General features: G+C 58.6%; 1 long non-coding RNA gene across 1 annotated transcript; it reads left to right on the forward strand.

Moving 5' to 3' along the window:
- Positions 1-249: 249 nt before the first annotated feature.
- Positions 250-5,105, forward strand: LOC112444918 (uncharacterized). Its single transcript, XR_003033324.2, has 3 exons — positions 250-465; positions 567-619; positions 4,952-5,105. It is a non-coding gene; the product is annotated as an uncharacterized lncRNA (long non-coding RNA).
- The last annotated feature ends 1,695 nt before the right edge of the window (positions 5,106-6,800 follow it).

The raw sequence follows: 6,800 nt of genomic DNA on the forward strand, positions 1-6,800 counted from the left end.
CTCCCTGCTCACCTCTCCCCCTGCTCACCCCTCCCCTGCTCACCCCTCCTCTGCTCACCCTCCCCTGCTCACCCCTCCCCCTGCTCACCTCTCCCCTGCTCACCCCTCCCCTGCTCACCCCTCCCCTGCTCACCCCTCCTCTGCTCACCCCTCCTCTGCTCACCCCTCCCCTGCTCACCCCTCCCCTGCTCACCTCTTCCCCTCATCACCCTTCTCCCCTGCTCACCTCTCCCTGATCAACCCCTCCTCTGCTCACCTCTCCCCTCATCACCCTTCTCCCCTGCTCACCTCTCCCCTGCTCACCCCTCCTCTGCTCACCCCTCCTCTGCTCACCCCTCCCCTGATCACCTGTGTCCCCTGCTCACCCCTCCCCTGCTCATCATTTCCTTTTCCACTGCAGGTATCATCTTCTGAGGTCCATTCTACATTACCTTTGGCCCATCTCCCACTGTGGAACTCAGCCCTGTGAGTTTTGTTTTGTTTTGTTTCTGGATGAATCTTGGGAGCCAGAGCCCTGCCTGGCACAAGGTTGGTGCTCAGCCAACGAGCCGCTTCCCTCCCTACAGGTCCCTTTGTTCCATGAGCTTCAGGGGCTGCAGCAGGTGCAGGCATCGTAACGGTGAGTGTTAGCTAGGGTCTCCCCGGGGACAGAAGCCACAGATCTGCGCATCCTCTGTCTCTCTAATCTCCTTCCCGTCTCTCTCCCTGTAATGACAGGGAGAGAGCTGGAGACCCCCAGAGCAGGCGGTGTGGTTCCAGTCTGAAGGCAGGAGCAGACTGAAGTCCCGGGTGGGAGGGATTCGCTCTTACCTGGGGAGGCTCAGCCTGCTGGGCTATTCAGGCCTCCAACTGATCGGATGAGGCCCACCCACCATTGGAAGAATCATCTGCTTTACAGAGTCCACCAATTCAGATGTTCCTCTTATCCAGACACACCAAGACTCTTTAGACATATATATATTTAAATTTGTTAATTGGGTGGTAATTACAATGTTGTGTTGGTTTCTGCCATACATTGACAAGAATGAGCCACAGGCATACATCTGTCCCCTCCCTCTTGAGCCTCCCTCCCACCCACCCCTCTAGGTTGTCACAGAACCCTGGGCTTGAACTCCCCGCATCACACAGCAGATGCCCACCGGCTACGCTTTTTCCATATGGTGCCGCACCGTGCGCGGCTGCTCGCTCGGCGCACCCCACCCTCTGCTCCCCTCGCTGTGACCGCAGGTGTGTCCTCTGTGTCTGAGACTCCTCTGCTGCCCGGCAAATAGATCCATCAGTACCATCTTGCTAGACTCCACAAGTATGTCTTAATGCGCGATATTTGCTTTTCTCTTTCTGAATAGTAGGCTCGAGGTTCATCCACCTCATCAGCACTGACTCAAACACCCAGACTCTTATTTGACCAAATGTCTGGGCCCCCAGTAGTCCAAACGAGTCAACATGTAAAATCCACGCTCACACTGAGTCTTCACTTACAAACAAGGATGCTGGACTGGCCCATCTGCACTCGTGTGCTTGACCTGCCTCTCTGATCACTTTCCTGCAGTGAATTTCCCAGCAGAGGCGGTCAGGGCACCGGGTGCTGCATTTTATACACTTCTCTCCGCCCCTCCCGCACACGGACCTCGCTCTAGAACAGGTGTGGGGATTTCCCAGGCTCTCCTGCTCACCCCCCATTATTCGAACGCTCGTGAACCACCTTCGTCTGTCTGCCCCCCACGGAACGGGGTCATGTGTTGACACCTGGAGGCTCTGATCCTCTGATAGCCGCCCTCTTCACTCGCAGGACGGTTCCGGTCGGTGGCGAGGCTAGAGGTTTCCTCCCCTGCCTTTGGGCACCATTTGCATTTTTCTTTTGTGAATGAGTTCTTCATGTGTTTGCCTGCTTTTCTTTCGAGGTGTTCGGCTTCGCCTCACTGATTTGCAAGAGCCCTTTCAGTGTTGAAGACGTTAGCGTTCCCTGGCACGCTTGCTGCAGATATTTTTTCCAGGCTCGTTCTCTGACTCTCAGTCATGGTTACCGTGTTCTGTGGGCTAAACGCATTGTCAGCGTCTGTGTCCTCAGGTCTTGTAATCCCTCTACAGTTCCAGCAAGGTAGAGAACTCTGTTAGGGCCCTCCTGCTTTCAGTGGCCTTAACCTCTGAGCCGTATCCGTTGGTGCCTGCGATAGCAGCCTCGGGGCAGGAGGCCTGTCTGCCCACGTGGGGCCAACTGGGGTCTCCCTCCTCATCATTTGGGACTGGGATCCAGAGGTGCCCACCGGGCACTGCTGCCCATTCCTCCCGAGGACACAGAAGCCTGGGAGCTGTGAGCATGGGGTGGCCCCTAGGGGCCCTGAGATGCAGGAACAGTCAGATTACCGACAAGGGGGTGGGAGAGAGGGTGGCAGAGGTGAGCAGGCTGGGGCTGGGGGGAGGGACACAAGCTGTTGGGATGGAGAGAGCACCCCGGGCCTGGAAGGTTCCCCAGGCCTAGGAGGCCAGTCTGGGTCCCTGGGCATCTCTAGCTTGTTAGCTGGGTGGGTCATTTGCCCCCACAGAGCCTTGGTCAAGCCCCGCAGGGACGAGACGCCAGCACTCGAGTGTGTCTGGCAGCCTTACCATCTGCTGTCCTCCAGGAAATAAAGACTTTTGCGAGCAGGCAAGCCTCCCTAACTTATGTCCCCCCGCCTGCTTGTCCTAGGGGAACCCCAAGGGGCAGTTTTACTCTCTTCTGGCTGGGCTGGGCACTAGTTCCTGAGGTCACCACTCTACCCCTCCACCCCACCCCTCCAGCTCAGGGTGGGGAAGGAGAGATGACAAGGCAGGGGGCTTGGAGCAGGTGACCCAGTGACCCCCAGGGCCAGTCTCAGAGGCCTCCCTGCCTGCACCATGCTGGGATACATCCAGGTTCCCAGTGTTTGGCCCTTGGAGTGGGTTGGCCCTGGCGGGGTCTTAGAGGCAATCCTTCCATGCAGCCCCAGCCCCCTTCCTTCTGTCTGCAGGGGGAGGGACCAAGCCCTGCAGCCCAAGCTGCTCCAGGCTCCCGGCCCCCAGCCTCCTGCTGCACACAAGCTCCTTCCCCTTCTTTGGACACCTGAAGAGGGAGTGGGGGGCCCTCAGTTTGTGGGTACTTCAGACCATCAAGGGCTGACCAGGAAAAATGGGGATCCCTGCTCCTGAGGGACCCCAAGGCCAAGAGGCACAGGTTCCAGGGATCAGGATCTGGCCTGAGGACAGAAACTTTCCAGTAATTCAGAGATGAGTGGGCTGCCATGGGTCCCAGGAGGCTCTGAGCCACACCCCCAGCTTGGTGGGGGGGGGGGACACCGGCTGGTGGGATGGGGTGGAGGAGCCTCCAGAGTGTAGAGACGTCTTTCGCTGCAGGGTCAAGATCCAGGGCCCCCTGGCTTTTCTCCATCTCTGGGGTAGCTATGTATTTCCATCAGCATTTGAATAAGAAATGGGGAATTAAAAAAACAGGCTGTTGGAGCTGGTTGCGGAACCAGGTGAAGGTACTTAATACCGCTGAACTGCACACTTAAAAATGTCTAAGAGGGTAAGTTTTCTATTTTCAACCACAATTTAAAATGTGCAAAGCAGGCTGGACAAAAGATGGGAGTCACAATCTTCAAGGTGGGGCTTTGTTCCTTTCCCCTCCCTTCCCTGGGACTTGGTGGGGGAACAGGGAGCCTGTGACCACTGGGAGCTAATGTGGCTGGATGGCTCAGGGAGCCCGGCCCCTTGGCCCTGGTCTGCGTGCTGGCCGTGGGAGGAGGGAGTGGGGTAGAGGGCCTTGTTTCCAAGCCGGCTCTCCCGGCGCTGGCCGCCTATTTTTGGAGCATTAATCCCATTCCTCGAGAGACTGCCCAGCCATCGGCCCCTCCTCCCTCGCTGGCGGAGCTGCCAGGAGCCGGTGCGTGGGGGTCGGTGCCACTGCCCGCCCCAGGCTGGAAATGATGCTTGTTAGACCAACAGTGAACGTGGGTGCTGGGTGTGGAAGTGTGTGTGTGCGTGTGTGTCTGTGAGAGTGTGTGCGCACGCGCGCGTGTGTGCACATGTGCGAGTGTGAGTGCACGTGTGTGTGCAAGCGCGCCTGTGTGTGTCTGTGTGTGTGCACACGCGTGTCTGTGAGAATGTGTGCGCACACGTGTGTCTGAGAGTTGTGTGCGCGCATGTGTGAGTGTGTGCACGTGTGCGTGTGTGCACACGCGTGTGGGTCTGTGAGTGTGTGCACACGCGCCTGTGTGTGTGCTTGGACATGTCTGTGAGAATGTGTGTGCGCGCGCATGTGTGTCTGTGAGTGTGTGCGGACGTGTGTGTGTGCGTGCGCGTCTGTGAGAGTGTGTGCGCGTCTGTGAGAGTGTGTGCATGCACCTGTGTGTCTGTGTGTGTGTGTGCGTGCGTGCATGGGTGTCTGTGTGTGTGCATGTGTGTGCACGTGTGCATGTGTGTCTGTGAGAGTGTGTGCATGTGTGCACGTGTGCATGTGTCTGTGTGTGTGTCTGTGAGTGTGTGCGTGTGTGTGTGCGTGTGTGTCTGTGAGAGAGAGAGAGAGAGAGAGAGTGTGTGTGTGTGTGTGTGTGTGTGTGTGTGTGTGTGTGTGTGTGGAGGGGCCTGCGCATTTCTCCGCCCTCGTTCCCCCTGGAGCTGACCACCAAGAGTTGATGTAAAAGAAACGTGCCCAGGCAGTCCCCACCTGACTGGTACCGGCAAATCCAGACTTAATGACGCTCACACTGGGCGAGCTGCAGCTTAACATTCCATGCGTTTTCAGTGAGACTGTCTTTGTATTTACTTGCTTAACGACATGGGGCCCCAGAGACCCTGGAGAGGTCCCGGCCCTGGAAGTGCTGCAGGGGACGGGGAAGTGCCTCAGCCTGCCTTCCCGTTCTGTCTGCTCCTGGCTTGCAGTGAGACCATTTATTTATGTTTTCAATTTGTTTTTTATTATTATTTGTTTTTTCAGATTTAGGAGAAGTACATCAAACATCCTCACACCCCCAGAAGCCAGTCAGATAGATGTCTCCGAAGTGCAAGCAAAGTGTCTCCCTCAGATGGGAGCTGAAGAAAAATATCTAATAATTATGTTGAATGTTAATAATTAAAGTTAATATAACTCAGTGGATTGAGTCCATATTTCTTGGAGTGTGCACGTCTCATCGCTAGGCAAGCCTGTGCATCAATTCTTTGCACGCAAATAGCTGGCAGATTTGCATTTCTGCAGTGTTAGTGTTTCCCACAAAATTGGCCTTTAATACGGGATTTTTCTCTTGTTTTCTCAGGACCCCTTTGACACGATCGGCCACTTGGTCTGGACCTGACCTGATTCCTGAGTCCCGTGTGAGGCAACCTGTGGTTGACCTTGGTCATCCGTGGGCTCCACTATGTCGGGCACTCATGGGAGAATCTCCAGGGGCCATCACCAGCAATCTGGGAAGCAGCCCACTGCAGTGACAGCCCGCGGGGGAAGCACAGGCCTGGGTGAGGACTTGGAAGCCTCTTTGGTCGCTGGAAGATAGAGCCTTTCAGGATTGGGTGCAGCTGCTGGAGACCTGTGTAGATTCCCCAAGACCATGTTCTCAGGCCTGCGCCTCTGCCCCAGCTGGGCCCCAGGAGCACAGTAGCTGGGACAGGAGCCGGTCAGGGCTGCCCCTCTCGGGAGGGGCCTCGGCCCATTGCGGAGGGAGGCGGGGTCCAGCCCAGGGGCTGCAGGCCCCGCGATGGGGCAATGCCTTGCAGCCCTGGGGTCATGTCCTTTGCTCCCTTCCCACGGCCGTGTGCTCCCAGGCTCTGGTCAGCACTGGCCATGTGTGGTGGCCACCTTCAGGCAGCTGAGCATCCCTGAGCCCCCAGAGCATCCAGCCCCTCCAGCCCGACCTCCAGGGCAGGCCCCAGGGAGCTGCCTGCTGCCGAGGTCATCAGCCCCTCCTCTGCTGCCCGCCGCTGCTGAAGCTCGGGGCAGCCGCGTCCCCTACAGCACGCCCTGTGCTCAGAGCCCCGTGGGCCCTGTGGCTCCACCCAGCCCCGTCATGGGCCCGTCCCCTGCTCCCCTCTGCCTCCCGCTCTGGGTCTGTCTCAGCCTCCTGACTGTGCCCTTCGGCCACCTGCCCCACCCCCTCACGGGGTGTCGGGGGGCCTCTGGGCCCCAGTCTCCTGGCCCCTCTAGTACCAGTCCGCGGCCCACAGCACCCCCTCCCTCCCGTGAAGAGTGCAGCCTGACCCGATTCCGAGCCCCCTGATGGGCTGGTCCCTTATCACACTGCACCCGGGCCCTACCGGGCGGCTCTGGCTCCTCCTCCCATCACTGGCCCCTGACAGTGACCCTGGCCCTTCCAGCCCCCGCCCTGGCGCCTCTGTGAAGGGACGAGCAGCTGGGTTAGAGGGCACGGGAGGGAACGACCATCCGGGTGAGCAGCGTGTCTCAGGTCTGGCCCGAGAAGGCCCTCGCCCTGGAGCAGGGGGCTGGTCTGAGCAAGGCTGGGGACCCAGCCCGGACAGGGCTGCTGGCCCTGCTGAGGCCTCGGCCACGTCCTGGGATGTTCCCACCTCAGGAACAGGAAGGGGTCCGGTTGTGCCGCTGACCGCCTCCCTGCGGTGGTCTGGCATGTGTCCCCCAGCGTCCCAGCTTGAAACCCAAACTTCAGCGCCTCCGGTGTGGCTGTATTTGGAGACACAACCCCTTAAAGAGGCGATGTAAGACAACTGAGGTACACCAGGGTGGGTCCTGATCCACAGGACCGGGGTCCTTATGAGAAGAAGCCATTAGGACACGGGCACACGCAGAGGGCTGGCCCTGTGAGGACATGGGGAGGAGA

The sequence above is a fragment of the Bos taurus genome, chromosome 29 (assembly GCF_002263795.3).
Source record: "Bos taurus isolate L1 Dominette 01449 registration number 42190680 breed Hereford chromosome 29, ARS-UCD2.0, whole genome shotgun sequence".
In the NCBI taxonomy this organism is placed as follows: domain Eukaryota; kingdom Metazoa; phylum Chordata; class Mammalia; order Artiodactyla; family Bovidae; genus Bos; species Bos taurus.